Source organism: Cydia pomonella, chromosome 14, assembly GCF_033807575.1.
Source record: "Cydia pomonella isolate Wapato2018A chromosome 14, ilCydPomo1, whole genome shotgun sequence".
NCBI classification, from domain to species: domain Eukaryota; kingdom Metazoa; phylum Arthropoda; class Insecta; order Lepidoptera; family Tortricidae; genus Cydia; species Cydia pomonella.
Window position 1 is genome coordinate 10,466,482 of NC_084716.1, and position 19,810 is coordinate 10,486,291.

A 19,810-nucleotide genomic window follows, 5' to 3' on the forward strand; every position below is an offset into this window, starting at 1 on the left:
GGTCGAAGTATTTTACAGATGGCGCCAGCATAGGTTTTACCTGTCAATTCTGCGATTGGTATCAATTTCTTATTTTCTTTGGAACTTTATGACCTGGACGCCCTTTAAGCCAAATCCCATAGAAAAAAACAAGAGACTGGTAAAACTTATGCTTACGCCATCTTTAAAATAAAATCCTTTAACAGTTGCCAAGCCCATTGTCACAGCTTTTTATTCCAAGTATTGCAACCGAGCGGGCAGATTTTCACCTAAAGCTGTTATTTAGGTTATCTATGGCAACGTTTTGCAATCTGCGGATCGCGACTACACAGGCAGGAGTTGTTAACTTTTTTTATACCAACAGTACCTATACAAAAATAAGCTATTTGTGTGGCAGGGGTCTCACGAAATTAGTCATGCCAAGGGAGTCGTATCATAAAAAAAGTTTGAAATTTTCAACTGTCTAGCTATCACGGTTTATGAGATACAGCCCGGTGACAGACAGACAGATGCTGGATAGACGGACGGACAGTGGAGACTTAATAATAGCGTCCCGTTTTACCCAAAGGCACAGAACCTTAAAAAAGACATTAATATAATCGCAGGAATAACAAGAATAACAGAAAGTAATCGACGTATTTATTAGACACTTCAATCAACCCTTGACCCATATTAAGATAAGATCTCATACATCGAATTAAGTATTATATTTCTCTATCTATAAACAATTTAGACTGATTATATCAATGTACGTTATGCTGGTAATGTTAGTAAATTGGATCATTATGAGGTAGGTAATATTATTTGTATGATAAGAAGGTAAACATAGTAATCTTTATGTCAACATAATATAAGTATTCTCTATCAGTAACAAAGACACCGCTTAATAGACCGTTAGTTTACTTTTGAGGTTATAATTGCTCATAAGTGGCACTAATTTCAATTCCGAAATATACCTCGTTTTTTTAGCATGAGGGTAACCAATTTTTTCGAGACATGTAGTTTTATTGAATATATATATGCCTGCACGATGTCAGTCAGTACAAGTAAAAGAGCTCAATAGGAAAACGATTCAAAAATTAAATTATCGGCTTCGGTGTACCACAGCTTAAACGTCTTATGTTTCTGTAAATCTTAGGACTCAAAACACTTTAACAGGCATTAATTTTGGTCTACTGAAACATGTATTGTACAGAAACGCTTACTAACTTAAATAACAATACTCGACTAAGATTACTTTATAACTATACCGTATCTGCTGCGAGAGACATTTTCCCCAAAACACAACACCGTAACGCGAAGATGTTGCTACATGACCAAAATACGACGCTCTTAGAGAAAATGCGTATCACTCATTTTCAGCTTATTATGATGGCCATTATGAAAACTCATAACACACCAAACGTAATCTTGACGTTTGCAAACTTATTACTCATATGTATGAAGTATAAGTAAATAAGACGCGGAGATACACAAATTGCCAGCTGTGTAAATATCAAATTGCGATGCGAAATATAACAGAATACAGCTGTTTTATGTCAATAAACGTGAGAACGACTAAGTATTTATCCACTAAGTAGGTAGCGAAGTTGAATATATCCTGGAGGTACCGATGTTTTCCATAACAAAGTAGGGAGCAAAGTACGCAAATTTTACGATAGATATAAGAAGTTCTATACATTTTCATTTATTGATTTGGAGGCTCTGGCGCCACTTGATCTAACATTATCTATACATTTTCATACATTGATCTGGAGGGCTTTGGCGCCACTTGATCTAACAAGTTCTATACATTCTCATTCATTGATCTGGGTGGCTCCGACCTCCGGCGCTTCGAAAGAGCAGCACTTCCACCTTCGCGTGATGAAGAACTCGCTTGCTGATCGGCAGCTGAAGCAAATCGACGTTAAAGACATTTTTTATATATTACAAGTATTCGGCTATATACTATAACAACATATGGGCCAAAAAACATGTTATATGCCGGATGCGAATTGAATGTGGCTTCAAATCGATTGCGAATACTCAGTAGCTTTAACAATCATAAGCATCGTTTTACAGTTGACGATATCCCAGACCTCGAAGTTTTACTAAGGTCACGCCCTGATCAGGCAAAAATAGGCTCCCGGATAAACCCTAACGCATGAGAGGGAGCAGGACAGGATACTACGACGTAGGATACATAGTACATTGTGGTGATTCACCTAAGCTCTGCCTATCGCTTACCAAGCGCAAGCGAGTGATCTAAATATAACAAGTTTTTTGTTTCAAACATACATTGAGGAATACACATTGGGGCTGTTTACACATTGATTAGTATTTATTGTAATTTCAAACATTTGATACTAAACACAAGTAGCGAGTAGCAAATGTATGAACTCGCAATAAACACTATTTAGCATTGTACTCGTAGTTTATACATTTAAGTTATTGTTTTGTGTGTATTTTTTCCTAATTGTATGTTATTTTGAATGTGTGTTTTTTGTGTAGGTATTAAAATATTAACTTGTAAAAAAAAATGCGTAAACAGGTGAAGGGCAGCCACACACACTTCTCCCGCAGCCACGCTTATTATCCGTATTGATCGACCTTATTACAATTAACTTATTCGACGCCGTGTCAAACACAAGAAGCTGTCACTCGGACGCCACTGAAAACTGAAATTGAATTTTATGCATATGCACATAGGTCTATGTTGCTCTGGGATCTTTGACGGATTAGTCTGTCTTTGGCGTTGGACCTACGATGCGGATGTATTCGTCATTGGCGTCGAAAAGGTTAAAGTAATACATATTAGAAAAAATACATTCTAACGAAATCTGCAGGGATATCGCACGAGGGACACTGATAATAATCTCGTCTTCGAAGATTGAATGTCTCTGTGTTATCTCCAATCTCGACAAGCGAGACTCGTAATGCAATTCTCCAAAATTTATTATTGTGTGATATTTTAAGAATACATGTACGTATAAAAATATTCTAGTGAGCAATCTTTTACCTACATATATAGGTATTATTATTGTTATATTGGGCTGCTTTATATGGTCAAGAGCCGGTTATAGGATCCGAAGGGATCCTGACCACATACCGAGGCAAGCCCTAGGCTGGAATCCCCAAGGAAGTAAACGTTGCCGTCCAAAGCAGACCGGACCGGTCCTAGTGCCGGACTATTATTGCAGAGGCGAAGGCTATTGGGAAGACTTGGAGCGAACTCAAGCACGAAGCTCAAGACCGATCCAGATGGCAGTGCACTGTGAACGCCCTCTGCCCCAGTGTTGGCTGAAACGTTAATGCAATTGACGATTAACCATTACAAATTGAACCGTCCGTCCGTTACGGTTTACGTCCGTCCGTTATTTTGTAATGGTTATTGATCAATTGCAATTAACATTCGGGCAACACTGCTCTGTCCCATCTAGGGGACATAGGACAATAAGCCAAGTAAGTCAAGTTGTATGGCACATCTAAGCGAGCCAGTCGCACTGTTGTTGAAATAAATTTGCATATTTTTCTTTCTGAATACGTTTCTAGATTTGCATCTCATTTTTACTTCATCAAAAACGTAAATGGTAAACTCTCGTTGACCCTTTGGGACCTTAAACCATATTTTAAAGCAGTAGAATTGAGTAAAGTTTTGATATTGTCATGACTTGGAGGCCTAGCCAAGATGACATCGTTGATAGAAAACGACAATCGTAACTCAAGAGTCCGTGGCAAGCTCGGCCGAATTTCACATTTCCATGCAAACGGAGTTTCGTTCTCATTTTAAAACTACTTGTTGAATTGTAATGAAACTTTGCACAATGATTTGAGGTATATCTAGTCCTGTAATTAGTTTATATCGCCCCAGTTGATAAAATAAACGAAATAGAGTAAAAAGCAGTTTTGTATGAAAAACTTAAATTCGCTGTATTTTTTTAACTATGGTATCTGAAGCTACATAAACTAATTATAGGCCTATGCCTATAATTAGTTTATGTAGCTTCAGATACCATTATATCTATATATACCTTATCCTATTGTAGGTACAAAGTTTCAGAGCTATCTAGTCGTTATAAAATGAGAGCGTAACTACGTTTGTATGGAGAACCAAGCTTGCTAGGGACCCTTGAATAATGTATGGAAATAGTCACGTGATAGCATCTGTAGTCCCGATACATTTTTATTTTCGTTTGGAGTTTGTCGATGTACGATTTTCATTGACACTAACAGTGCAGTGCCTCTCGCGCGCACCAATAAGTGCGAGCGAGATGCCTTATAATACGAATCGCATTTCATTTCATGCGCCCGAGCACGGGACAGCAGGGATCGGAAACCGCTATGTTTTGTATGGGAACGAAAATGGTATTTTTTCGTTCTTTATAAATTACTTTATTTCTAGTTGGGAAATCTAATAATACGAAGTCGTTATCTAAAAACACAGCTGGAGTATAATAAAATCCGAAATATATGGTTATTTCAAAGTTTTTGAAAAAAACCGGTTCCGAGCCCTACCACCTTAGCCCGATACCAAATCAAAATGGAAAACTTAAAATAATAAAACAATATGCCGATGACTGGGATAATCAACATCAAAAGTAGCGGATTACAGTACGCGTCCAAAATGTGTATAGTTCGTGTCATCCACGATGACGCGTAGATTTGTCAAACCTAACCTTTAATAACATGACATTACGAGTCAAGGCACGCGTCGTCGTGAATGACACGATCTAAAAAAATTACAAAAAGAGACAGCTCTATATAGAACAATACAATTAGACTGTTAGATACTTTTGAACGCGAACGATATATACACTGGGTGTTTATTTAGTCACCTGCAATAATTTACGTGCTGAATATATAGGGCAAACTGAGCAACTTTTACTCCGGGACCAACCCCGAAATCGCGAAAAAAAATTGACTCTCCAATAGAAAATGTCAAGGTCAGGTAATCAAAATAAATGAAAGTGCCAATTTTTTTTAAGTAAAAGTAAAAGTTTCTCAGTATAACCTATATATTCACCCCGTAAATTATTGCAGGTGACTAAATAAACATCCTGTACAGATTATCTTTTTAGAAAAGAATTGATATTGAAATTGAATACTTTCCAGTGCCAACCATTACTTTATACTATTCCTTTCCATACACAAGCCATCAATCGGGTATCGCAACACAGCCTTGTTGCCTTCCGTCCCCCACGGAACCTCTTACTGTTGCTCAACGATTGTTGGTGGCCTAGATATGCTACATCTAGACGTCCTGTATTACTGTACTTTGTAATTTATGTCTTTAAATGTGACGTTATCTATGAAAAGGGACCTTATTGTCGATGGCGCTTCTGCCGTTATAAACGATGCTCTGATAGAAATACAACGCTGCGCGACGTAGTGCGGCGTAAGCGCCATCGACAATAAGGTCCCTTTTCCTAGATAATGCCACAAATAATCTGGTCATAATGTAATGAAAGTACAATTTAAAAAAAAAGTCAGTCAGCGCTAGGTAACTAATTAATGATGATGATGAATAGTAACGGGTTAGCACTAGCCCGTTTTTGTTTCGTGGATTAGCTAAGTAGCTAATATTTTTGTTTCAATTAATATGGACTTCAGCAAAGATTGCGCCTGATTGATAGTCAATAAATTATTTAAATAAAATGAACGCAATAATTTGAAATTTTTTGCGTACACTCGCATTTTGTACACGTACATTTAATGTCGTTAACGTCGTGTCGTAATCGGTATCTTCTGTGACCACAGCTAGTGAAACCTGGCTGAAACGTCGGATAAAAGGTAAAATAACAAAAATTTTATCGCGTTGGACTCGTTGATAAATAAAAAAAAAATATATTTCAGTATTAATAATAATTACATAACACTTAAGCTATGTTAGTAGTGTACAGGCCAAAATTAATAACATTAAGTGGGATAAAATAAAAATAAAAGGTTTTAACATTTAAAAGGTAAAATAACAAAAAAATTATCGCATTGGACCCGTTAATAACATTAAACACATCGATGTTATCATTGATCAGCTCTTTTGTAAAATCTGAATTTAGCACTTCGCTTAAAATAATCATGTTCTGGGTAATTAAATTAACCATTACGAATAATGTTAAAATTAAGCACTATTAAACCGTGAAAGTGGTGGAATTATCCCATTATTGGCAATAAGTAGTTTTTGTATGCTCTTAAGCTGGTATTTGATCCCAAAAATAATGGAATCATATTCAAATCTAATACATTGGATTTTCTTATAATCTTTAGCTGGGACCTACTTGATACCCAGGAACAAAGAAGTCATAGTTAAGACCTTATTTTTAGCGAAAGAGACTTAAAATACTTGCTAGCGCTGGTTACTCACACAAACATCGCCGTAATTTGTTAGCCGTTACACGGGCGATATGAAAATTGTAAACTCAAGCCATAAAAACCATCATCAACTTTGGTAGCTCAGTAAAAATATGGCTGCGCAAACATTTAGTTGTTATAGCTCGATTTTTATTAAGTAATGTCATTCTGATAAGATATGCAGGAATCCTACAAACGTTTTTACCCTGCAGCTGTAGCACGATTACATTTTTATCACTTGGCACTATGCCTGTCACTTTCGCATTTACATACTTGTTAGAACGTGACAGGCATAGTGACAAGTGATAAAAATGCGACCGTGCTACAGCCGCTGCAGGGGCAGCAAGGTTTCACATGTCACTATGCCCTTCACTTTCGCACTTACATACTTGTTAGAACGTGACAGGCATAGTGACAAGTGATAAAAATGCGACCGTGCTACAGCCGCTGCAGTGGCAGCAAGATTTCACATGTCACTATGCCCTTCACTTTCGCACTTACATACTTGTTAGAGCGTGACAGGCATGGTGACAAATGATAAGGAACCGGCCAATAGCCCTACTGGAGTTGGTAAATAAGTAAAATAATAATTGGACATTTTCAAAAAATGCTATTGAAAAGTCATTTGTAATAGGTACCGGAAAGATTTAGTCGGATTCTAGTGGGTTAAACTATAAAGTCTATAAAACATAAACCATTATAAATTATTATCAATTTGCCATACGTCCGGTCCGTCAAAGGTCTGTAGCACGGGTTTCTGTTTGATTCTCGTTAACAATTTCAGTCATGTTTCCCTTAATTGCACTATATATTAATAAGGTAGCTATTTAAATCACGGGTTTTGCCAAAGTTGTATTTATTTGCGTAAAAGATGAGAATATAACCGCTTGTAATTTATTTCAATGTAACAGAAGTCACCTCCTTAAGCCGGCCGGCTGTTTATATGGAACTTTTTGCCCCTGGCCTGAGGGAGTAAGAAGCGAGGGTTTAGGGTTGGCACTCAGGTGTTAAAACTGATTTAAATAATCATTTCTAAAGTCATTAGATTATAAAGTACTTAGACCTAATTTTATAATAAACGTTATTTTAAATTTTATTAATGAAAGATTTTTCTCGTGACGGTGATTGTATCTCTGTATCTTTTGCTTTGTCGGTCCCTCATTACTGAGGATCTCTTTGTTTTGCAGCTCCTGTGATTTGTCTCCATCGGCCTCGATCTCCCGTAGCCCTCGCCGCTTGATGGAGTTTGCCCGCGGTGGCCTTCTTACAGATCACACACAAATACGTCAATTCTCGCACAATTTGGCATCAAAGCACGTCTGTTCACCATATGCCAACATTGGTTGCTATCTTACTTTGGCCATGTTGATGAGGTGATGAAAGTTTGGAGAAGGTGGTATCTTTGTATGTAGAGCTTTTACATTAATTGTTTTCGAAAGGTACTGGTAGACTTAAGCATCCACTCGGCAGGACATCGCGTTCGCATTTTCTAATTGTTTGACGGACGCTACGGATGGATAATTAAAGTTTGTGACCATACACAAACTTTCATTATCCATCTAAGATTTAAGCTAATTTTTGGTTGTCAATATTAACGGTATTAAAAGTGCAATGTAACGTAAACCTTAAATGGCTCATCAATTAAAGTCTGTAACAGTACATTCTTCTGTTCGCGAGAATGCTCATTACAAGAGAACGCTCGAGGCTCAAACGAGGAGACGAATCACCTTATGGTAAGCAATAACTGTTGTCCATGAACACTTGCAACACCGGATGGCCTTTAAGATATTTACCGGGTGGCCTTTCTGCTGTCATATTTAGCTATATTTCGGTTAATTTTATAAATATTTATATGTATGTTTATGTATATCTATTTGGATTCCTTATATGTGTATGTTTATTCAATGTAATTGTGTGTATGAATGTAGGCTTCATAGCGTTTTAGCAACACCTACTTTTTCGATTAACTTCTCTATTTCCGCTACCCAAAAGTTGTCTGGAAGAGATCGCTCTTTAGCGATAAGACCGCCTGTTGTCTGGCTCTACATTTAATCAATTGTTTATTTTGTTGTATCTTTTTACTGAGGTGTGTCAATAAAGATTATTTTATTTAAATTTGTAACCTCTACGAACAACAGCAAATCGACAACCCTAGCGTAAAGCTTTGAGCAACAGCTACCTACATACATTTACAGCGTATTACCTCAGGGTACACTAGGTACATAATACTTAATTCTTAGACCCCTTTGTTCCACTGTTGGCCTTATTTACCTGGAAAATAAAGGAAGATGTATTAAAACACGAGGCAGGAACTCTTATAATTTACCTACTATCGTTTGTGATTTGTTCGTATTGTATCGTTTGTGAGCTCTTTAAAAAGAGTCAAAATAATATAAAGCTTCGTTGGACCAGATTCATGTAGAGTAATCTGCAGAGATATTTTACCCCTCTGCATTTGCAGGGGCATCAGACGGGCCGTATACTTGTTTGCCACCGACGTAGTATAAAAAAAACGGTCAGATATAGGAACTACCTTGGAAATACCTTGACCTTGGAAAATAACTCATCTACATATTTTCGTAAAATACCCACTCTTCTATCAGTCGTCAGTCAGTCAATCGTCGTAGGCATCAATACAACGAATATGTTGACAACTTATTTACCGAAATCGGATCAACAGCTGTGGGAGTAGTGACAACACACGACCTTAGGTAAACAAGCTTATTATATAAACATATAAATGTGTCTTTCCATCACAGAAGGGTGCGGGTCCTTATGCTCTACTGCAATAAGGATGTTTTTAACAGAATTTCTAGTGGAATTTCAGATGGAAACATTCTTATTGTACTGAAAGCATGTTTCCCTTTCTGTGATGGAAAGCCAAAAATAAATTATAAATATGTTAGATTTTCACAAATTCACTAAGCCCCACAATAAGCTCAAGAAGGCTTGTTTTGTATATACATAAATACATATCCTCTTATTCATAAAACCTAGCATGCCGTTGTTAAATTTTGTCCCTTTCTAACAAAGACAAAAGTCAACATGAGAGATAGACCGCGAGCCAGGAACAGATTTCCATGACCAATCGCCTCGACGGGCGAAAACTCGTATAGTGGTTAAAGGCTATGGTATGATAAACCGAACGTGAACGTGTCACTGCCTCCCGTTTGATACTTTGTCAGATGCTATTATTAATTTAAAAAATCGTCAGCCGGTTATATCGCGGTGGTAAAAACGTCAGCTGGTCAAACTTTGCATGTAGCATTTCATCAGGTGAACGAACGACTGAAACGCCATAAACGGATTTCGCAATTTACACATTCCGCATACTTTGCGGACATAAAGTGGTAAGGCGCGTATTTTTTACATGTTGAGTTTACAGCTGTCGGTCTTTCCACCGCGGTACAACCGGCTGACGGTTTTATTTATTTAAAAATATGCTCCTGGCCAGGGGTCTCATACATATGCGGATTCTACCGTATTTACTAAGTAGTAATACGTTACTTTCGTTAAACATCACGTGACGTCTTCATAAAACTTTACAGAATAGAAGCCATAAACTCATATTACCGAAATCAGAATGAATACTATCGTGAAAAAACCTGTAAATATCAGCTGAAAGTTTAAATCTCACAGGTGTACAATGCCAGGTGTTCGTACCTGAAAGCCTATTGGAACTTTATAAATCTCAACTTGATTTTTTATTGATATGATCATGGATCTAAAATACCACGGACTAAACGTCGTGTCAAACTTGTGACTCAAAAGCAAACCGATTTTTCTCGTATTTACGCGCATCAGCGCATCACACATTCAAAACTCGAGGGCAGAGCGTTATTTCACGTTATTTTTTGTATGTATGTATGTTGGAGTCAAATCTTTGAAGCAAAATTTGTCCTAGTTCCCGATTTTCGATTAAGCTGAAATTAGCATACATATTGCAGGATCCCTTAGGAATTATGTGATGAAACAACCTAATTTTGTTTGGGGTTTTAAGAATTGTCTTGATGAATATTAGTTGCCATGTGGAAGAAAAATATATATCTACAACAGTCAGCGATAAAAGCTTGTACCAAAAATGAAATTTTTGACAAATTATATAGGAGGCAAACGAGCAGACTAATCGCTTGAAGGTAAGCAATTCCCGTCGCCCATGGGAAACAGCAGATGGGTTACAATTACAACCCGGCAAGTTTTAATATGGGAGAGCACTCTTTTAATGAAGGTCATTCATATCGATCTGGAAATATCGGGCGACAGTTCATTCCATAGTTGTATTCTTCGTCCATGGATATGATACGGCAATGGCACAATTCGCAATGCGTTTCGCGTGCATCAACAAACGTACTGCAAGTCATGACATGATCGCTCGGTGAGGAACATATTACAAAATTAAGAACTGTTCGAATAGTCACGTTGTTCACTTTTTGAAGCACAAATGATTTTGTAAAGTGACACTATATCAAGGACAGTGTTGGCCGAACATTAATTAGAATTGACAATTGTTCACTACAAATTGAACCGTAAATTGTAACCGTTTAAGGTGTTACGGTTTAAGGTTCAATTCGTAATGGTTAATGGTCAATTCTAATTAACGTTCGGCCAACACTGGTCAAGGAGCGAATGTTATAATCATATCACTTGATACCCAATCAAGTTGAGGTGTTTAATTCTCGAATATGCCTCTTGATGTCTAATCCGTTATTTGTGGACTTTTTAATGGAGCTATCGTGAAGCAACAGATAATGAATAATACCTGAGAGACCGAGTAAACTAGGGATAATATTTTTATTCCAAAGAATGATACCTGCCTATCTACAATCATTTTCTTATTTTGAATTCAATCCAATTGGTTTAAGCTGTTTTAGACGACTGATTTAGAAGCATAATGAATTAATGACAAAAAAATATTTTTAAAGATTGTCTACCATAGGATAATATGGTAAGCCTTAGTATATATCGTTTAGTATAATATAGTAACAATTATTTTTTCAAAGTAGTTTTAAAATTCTATGTAAATATCCCAAATTGACCCGATGGAATTGTTAATCCTGTATATATAGGTACAGTCAAACTATAGCTCTGCCCGCGACTTTGTTTCGTTAGAAAGTTAGAATTAGTACTTTGATATCCAACTTCCATAGTAAAATCCTCCCCTTTTTTATCCCCTCACTCCATCACCGACTCGCTGCCGCTTAGGTTGAATCAGCAGAGCCTAGCAAGCTTACATTGCTGTTTCGCATCAACGTCGCCTCCCTCTTGTAGTCACCCCTTCCTAGTCCCTGCTGCAGGATCTGCTGGCTGGAGTCACCCCAAGTATCAGTAGTACCAGCCCAAGTACCTACTTTTTATCCCCTTTGAGAGATGATTTTTTGCATGAAATCTATCCTTTGTTCTTTCCCGGGTTTCAATCCATTTCCATACCGAATTTTAAATTTAAATCGGTTCAGCGGTTTACGCGTGAAGAAGTAACGGACAGACAAAGTTATTTTTGCATTTATTTACCGAAGCGTTAGCGAAGGTCTCCGTTTAGCTCCCGTATGTCCGGATGTTCTCCTCTACAGGCCGCAATCCTCAACCGATTCTCGTGACATTTTGTGAGCAGGTTCAGTAGCTACATTTTTTTTGTCGTTTGGTTTTTTGGAAAACGTTCATAATGGTAGAAATTGACTTAAATGCTATTAGCGTCTATAGCACTTAAGACCATTGTGCGGTGTACTACAGCCATCCAGATTCCGCCGTCTCTGAGTCGACTTGCCCCTCCTGATGACTGCGTTCGCCCCGCTGAAACGCTTCCGGCTGGGCATAAACAGCCGTGGCCGATCTGGGAAGTCAAAAACAGATTGCGTTCCCAGGTCGGCTGCAGGCTCTAGGCGGCTAAGACATCCAAGGCCCATGTGGGACAACTCCCCAAACAATGTAAAACAATGCTAGCCTGCCCAGCGAGCCCGCCTGCCTGCTCTAAGCAGGACCTCTGTGATGCGACGGACAAGGCGATAAATGTTGCTACCTTTTGGTCCCACACAGTTTGAAAGTCTGAAACCATCGACACAAGAAAAAGACCATTGTGAGTACGCTGTCATAATGACGCTGACTGAGCTTATCAATCTTATCGCGAGGTATACAGTTCAGAGCCACTGGTAATATTAGTAGGTATTTGTATGTGACTAGTCGAATAAATAGGTCCTCAACTAAAAATGAACAATGATGCCTCTTTTACTTCTTTCTTGACACAGCCCAATACTTAAATGCATAAGTAAAAATAAAATTGCAAATGCGTTTTTAACGATGTCATTACTAAACGTCCCTGTCATAAAGGTACCTAAAGACATAACTCTTTTTATAATCACGTTTCTGAAATAACGAGAGGCAAATACTTTTTAACAATGTGAGGGTGAAAGTTAGTAGAAAGGAATTTTTGTGTACCAGCAATATAAACGTATTTGTATATTGTTAGTTAACATTTTCACGTCTAACAATAAAAATGGATGGAATGGAATTGGATGGAATGAATTGTTATCTGAATACTCCATACAAACATACTCCATGCAAAGTTGTAATAAATATCCGGCTGCCCCGACCTCGCTCTGAATGAAGCCGAGCGTAATTTGCTTTGTTTTTTATTACCTAATTAAATTAATTATATACTTTTGTTCAGATAATGGAGAGATAACGTTATAACGTATTTTAAACGTGATTTTTATCAATTACCGGTGGTTTTCACGGCGGTAGTTGTAAGTTGCGCTCATTAAAATTGTCTCATCATCACAGCCTATGTACATCCCACTGTTGAGCCGCGTTTTCACTTAAGGGGAAAAAACTTATGCGATTGAAAACAAACTAAGGTTTTTAGGATAACTAAAATAAAAAGCGACTTTTAATTTAGATAATTGTCAGTTTATAATTTTCTGTAAGAGTAATAGGCAGCTTTTTCCTAGCACATTCAGTTGCAGCTTTTTACGGACCCGTTTTTAGGGTTCCGTAGTCAACTAGGAACCCTTATAGTTTCGCCATGTCCGTCTGTCTGTCTGTCCGAGGCTTTGCTCCGTGGTCGTTAGTGCGAGAAAGCTGAAATTTGGCATGGATATATAAATTAATAAAGCCGACAAAGTCGTAGAATAAAATCTAAATTTTTTTAGGGTACCTCCCCTACACATTAAGTGGGGGTGAATTATTTTTTTGCTTCAACCCCTACAGTGTGGGATATCGTTTGAAAGGTCTTTCAAAACTAATAGGGGTCTTCAACAAACATTTTTTGATAAAGTGAATATATTCGGAGATAATCACTCCGAAAGAAAAAACAATGTGTCCCCCCCTCTAACTTTTGAACCATAGGTCAAAAAAATATGAAAAAAAATCGTGGAAGTAGAGCTTAAGAAAGACATTAAATGAAAACTATAGCGGACATGATCAGTTTAGCTGTTTTTGAGTTATCGCAAAAAGTTTCCCCTTCATAGTAAAAATACGTAACTATCCACAGTTTATCCCTAGTTTATTTGTCTGCTGGTGCCCATCACCTGCTGGAATTGTTAATATTTTTTGGCTGTTTTATTCTTCTCTTTTAAAACACTTTTGATTTGAGCCCAATAATAGTTGAGAGAACGGCACTCCAGGACGTTTGGTGATATTGCTCTACTCTTCGATAATTACCAAATGCGATTTTTGTACGAAGGATACCTATTGTATTTTTTCATTTTTTTTATTATAGGACAATATTACACAAATTGACTGTCCCACAGTAAGCTCAATAAGGCTTGTGTTGAGGGTACTCAGACAACGATATATATATATATATATATATAATTTAATACTTAAATACATAGAAAACACCCATGACTCAGGAACAAATATTCATGCTCATCACACAAATAAATGCCCTTATCAGGATTTGAATCCGGGACCATCAGCTTCAAAGGCAAAGTCACTACCCACTAGGCCAGACCGGTCGTCAAATATATGATATGGTGTATGATTTTCGACTTGGCCTAGAATTAAATAACGAAAATTTTCGATTACTTTAGCTATCCTTACCTTTGTAAAAAGAACTAAACTGACGTTCGTTGTAGTTCGTTCCACTTTAACTATTAATTTCCGCTAGCTATAGGTTGTCTGGAAGAGATCGCTTTTTAGCGATAAGACCACCCTTTGTTTATCTGTACTTGAGTGGCTTTATTAATTGTAGTGTTTTCTACAGAAAACAAACACAAATACTTGTATGTATAATGTATTGAGGAATGCAATAAAAAGTATTTGTATTGTATTGTATTGTTTGCGAGTTAGTGGCATGTGATTGATAGCGTTAATAGCGTAGTAGATTAGAACAGTTGCAAATTTATGGCAAGTGCACTTCAGAGCGGCGTGTGGTGCTACAGTTTTTAGACTGTACTGTAGAATCTTGATAATATGTATCTATTTGTATGCAAAAACCACATGGTATAAACACATTGGCGCCGTCTCTCCGTGCAAGTGTGAGTTTCACGACGGTTCGCGCTTTCGGATGGAGATGCGGTGCGTGTCGCAGGTTATGCCACACTGAGCTTCGTAGTACCAGGATTTTTGTTCATAAACGCGATTCGTCGTGCATCGCAGCTCCGGACGATGATACGGAGCAAACCGCACCATCGTACCGTCTTCGCCGCAAGTGAATTTGTCGCTCCGCCCTTCACCACGAAATGCGACGGCAACGAGACGAAAACAACCCGGTAAAAAAAACCCGTCACACGCTTCCGCGATAGTTCTTCTTCTTCTTCTTCATCATTCCCTCATGCCTGAAGATCGTGACCAACAACTATGTCCCTCCATTTAACGCGATCAAGGGCTTTGTGGGCTGCACTCTGCATGGAACCACATGCTTGTCTTATGGAATCCGACCATCTTGCAGGGGCTCTTCCTCTAGCGCGCTTGCCTTCAGCTTGACTCAGTATGATGTCACGTTCGAGGCTGTGGTGTAGCGATCGCATTATGTGCCTAAAGAATCTGAGAGCCCTCTCCTGGCAGATTGTTGAGAGTGGTTTGGTGATTTTCAGTTCTCTCAGAATGGACTCATTTGTTCTCATTGCGGTCCATGGGATTCTTAGCATCTTTCTCCAACACCACATCTCGAGAGCATCGATTTTGCTCTTGTCCAAGCTTTTGATACACCAGGTTTCTACGTCGTACATAATTTAGCATTGCTTATATTATTTTTCGCTAACCCGCTCACCCGCTCCGTGCAACCGCGCTAGCTAGCGGGCGCCCTTAGATTACGACGTTGATTCCCATAAATTACCTAGGAATATTTAGGGGTCACTAAGAAAGATCCCCACATGCCCATTGTGCCATAATTGCTTCACTGCTTGGGAGAGTGCGCGGAAGCAGCAACAGCATGCTAAGGACGTTGGCCGATCGCTTCGACTGCCCGCTCACAAAATACTGGGTTGATGTGATTATTGGGAGGGACAAATAGGGTAAGACTATATATATATATATCACTCCCAATACCTACTTGGTTAAGTTTCCTGTGAGATATATAGTTCATGAGACTAACATAGATTTTTTAAGAAGGTAAATTAGTAACTAATTTCAAATTTTTATTTTATTTTTAAACACTTAGATATTAGATTATTTGTGTTATAAAGAAAAAAGTATTTATATATATAAATATATACTTAAACGCAGTTTTGACGTTGCAAATAAGGAAAAACTTATTTTTCATGATACATTCCATACATTTTGGTGCGCTTTTTATATGGGGCATCTTTACTCGCGGTGCACGCGCCACTTTTATTTTCGCAATACGAAAGTTACTGGGACACATGGCAGGTTTATTGGAAACATTTGATGTCCACCTACCATATCACGGGAAGCAGAATCGATTGACATATTCTAAAAGAAAATCATGCGTGTAGCTAATTGTATGATACTGGAAGCCGCGAGCAGCGCATTTTCGCTCAGACATTTTTTTTCGTGACCAAGACATGAATGAAGGTCACAGGTTCGAATTCCCGGCAATTGCCAATGTATCAGACTAATTGTAATTCAGGTCCAATTAAGTAGTTTGAGTGCGATTTCGCGTCGGCATACATTTTATAACTCTTTGAGCGGGGATCCTATTTTAGCGTCCAAATGTTTTTTATGTCTGCATGCGTTCTTTTTTATGTACTATGTTGTGGCGTTAAATAAATGTATTTTCTTTCTTTATTTAAAACCTAAAAACGGCCGAATGGATTTTAAGAAAGTTTTTTCGTTTTCCAGCTGCGCATACTTGTATTAAGCGCATATATCTATTTATGTAATATTTTTCATATTTTTATATTAAAATTACTGCAAGACTCGAATTTGCGACTTTTCGGAACTCCGCAACCGCAGCTCACAAGTTCAAATCTTGCCCGAAGCAGTGTTTTTTTAAAAATTCAATGTGAATTACTTGATAGATTTCAATAATTGAAGTGTCTATTGATATAACAGAACTTGTAAAACGTTTAAGGCTGAATATTATACTGTGAAAGCATAAAATGGGAGCCTTAAAGTCGAAAATGTTAATCTGCCAAGTGTAGTTTTATTACTATGTGTAAGATATGTTCGTAGTAAACAAGTGTATGGCCCACATGATGATAAGCGGACACTGTACTCGTAGTCTATGACCGCCCAAGACTGTAGATTACATACCACAAAAAAGTAACAGAAGATAACCAATATTACTTTCGCAAGTTAGAATTTATTTTTATTTTTATTATAGGACATTATTACACAAATTGACCAAGTCCCACAGTAAGCTCAATAAGGCTTGTGTTGAAGGGACTTAGACAACGATATATATAATATATAAATATTTATAAATACTTAAATACTTACATAGAAAACACTCATGACTCACACACACACACATGCACATGCTCATCACACGAATAAATGCCCTTACCAGGATTTGAACCCGGGACCATCAGCTTCGTAGGCAGGGTCACTATCACTACCGACTAGGCCAAACCGGTCGTCGTGAATATCGATGACTTAAGTAAATAAATAAATATTCTTTATTGCACCAACAATTATACGTTTTACATGCATGTAAAACTATACATACGTTTTAAAAGAAAATAGAACCAGGTAATAACAGGCGGACTTATCGCTAAAAAGCGATCTCTTCCAGACAAGTCAACACCAGCTACCTAACTTAACTAGTGACCGATATATTTCTACCGTAATATCCCAACTTTTTAAATCTAGTTTACTAATTCTTATTTCTTCCCGCAACAGTTTATAACACACGTAATCCTAGCATTAATAATAATTACCCTGTAATACTAGCTTAAGAAGCCGTACCAAACGTCAACATTCACCTTTAGGTACCAAGCGCACATAACCATGTACGTTACATTGTGAATCAAAAACCGTCTTAAGTGCGTTCAAAAACCATACACATAGTCCGTTTTTGACAAAGCGGTGTTGTAATCGGAGCGAGTCTGCCACACTCGTTGCGAGAAACATTACGTCATGCCTCACAGCTGTTTATCGATCTACGGAAGTCTACCATATTTATGTTCTATCTCCCGGTATTGGCAGGATAAATAACAAGACTGTGTAGGTAAAAAAAAACTAGGAAAACATTGGCCGTCTGCTTGAATACAAAGCGATCGCGTTCGAAATTTTAATATGTAAACTTACCTTTGACGCCGGCGATCGATAAGACACGTGCTCAACCACACCTCCCGGTAAATAACAAAACCAAAACACACAAGATTAATACAAACTGGCCTCCAGCAGGTCCAGATCGTCACACAACACGTACACTGAACGTTATTGCGTACACACAGAATTTGACAGCCGGCGTTTTCGCGGCTAAATAAAACAAAACTAAAAACGGAAAAGAAACGTAAAACGGAACGGAAAATTCGAGTAACTACGCTTTCAGAACGTTCTTAGATCGTATTTAGACGTTAAACACTCTTTAAATGTACATATTTCGCATCAGTTTTAGCGTATTTAGCGTTTTTCGCTGAGCAGAGTACACAGTCTGCCTCGATGGCGCGACCAATACTGAGTGAAAAAACAAAAGCCGGCTGGAAGCGTTAGCCGGCTCGGCGAAGGGAAACGCAACTGGAAAATTGATGCGTTCTCGCTTATTCCTACGTATTTTCTGGGGGTTGGGCGTCCTTTTTCCTTTTCCAGCTTATCAGTATGGTGCAGAGTGTGGGCTATCAAGTGACTCACCGAGGCACCATATTAGCTAGGTGATAAGGGAAGCAAACACCATGTCCGAACGCCTGTTTAAGTTGTTGAGCAAATATTGTATTACTTTTGTTTCGGTTCGTTTACGTAAATTGGACGTAGCAAACTCATTCGTTCTGGATAATTGTTTACCTTTATACTTACGTACGCGCCGTGGTAAAGCGTCAATTCGATTTCCTAAACTTCGTATTCTGAAGCAAATGTGGTATTTTAGACGATAAATCGTTTTTATGTTATAAGCCCAATCCCTACTAATATCACAAACGCGGATGTAACTATGTCTGTCTTTTTTTTACCTCTTCACGCTTAAACCGTTGAATCTATGCTGAAATTTGATATGGAGATAGTTTGAGGTCCAGCGGTGGCAGCATGGTTCCATTTTTATCACTTGTCTCTGCCCGTCACTTTCGCGCTTACATACTTGTTGAACGTGACAGGCATGGTGACAAATGATAAAGAGCCGACCATCTTAGCCCTACTGGGAAGGACATAAGTAACCCTATTTATGTCCTTATCAATCATCATCATTTCACGCAGACGATGTCGCTAGTGTTATTATAATAAATGGAGGATATTAGTGGCGTACATTGACATATATCTCAGGACGGGCCTTACCTTATATATGTCAATGGTGGCGTAGCTAGGCGTGGGTGAATGGGGCTCTCGCCCACGGCCTCGCACTTAGAGGGACCTCGCAAGCCTACCTTTTTATTACCTTTTTAATACACATTTAAAAGGGCCTCGCAGATGCGACATCGCCCACTGCTAGACGCTACGCTACTGAAGGGTATTATGTTGAAGACCAATGACAACGTCGGTCCTACATAATTATATTATACTCGTATAGCTGACGACCGGTCTGGCCTAGTGGATAATGACCCTGCCTATGAAGCCGATGGTCCTGGGCTCGAATCCTGGTAAGGGCGTTTATTTGTGTGATGAGTACAGATATTTGTTCCTGAGTCATGGGTGTTTTCTATGTATTTAAGTATTTGTATATTACATATAACGTTGTCTAAGTACCCACAACACAAGCCTTCTTGAGCTTACCATGGGACTTAGTCAATTTGTGTAAGAATAAGAATGTCCTATAATATTTATTTATTTATTAAAACCCATTATGTATATGAACTAGAACTATCATTGTTATCTGAACCTCTTAAGGTTACAGTCCTACTTAAGATGAGTAAAAGATGAGATTTTCATATCAATAGTTCAATAGGATCCATAGTTAGGATTAATTTTATTATTAACTAACAAGGAAAGGTACCCAACTGTCCGGTTCCGATTTGAT

General features: G+C 38.0%; 1 protein-coding gene across 1 annotated transcript in view; it reads right to left on the reverse strand.

The window, feature by feature from the left end:
* Positions 1-19,031, reverse strand: part of LOC133524901 (uncharacterized) — a 40,071-nt gene extending 21,040 nt beyond the window's left edge. The window contains exon 1 of the mRNA XM_061861062.1: positions 17,953-19,031. The gene's annotated coding sequence lies outside the window, so the exon portion shown is untranslated. The remainder of the gene's footprint in view (positions 1-17,952) is intronic.
* Positions 19,032-19,810: the final 779 nt, after the last annotated feature.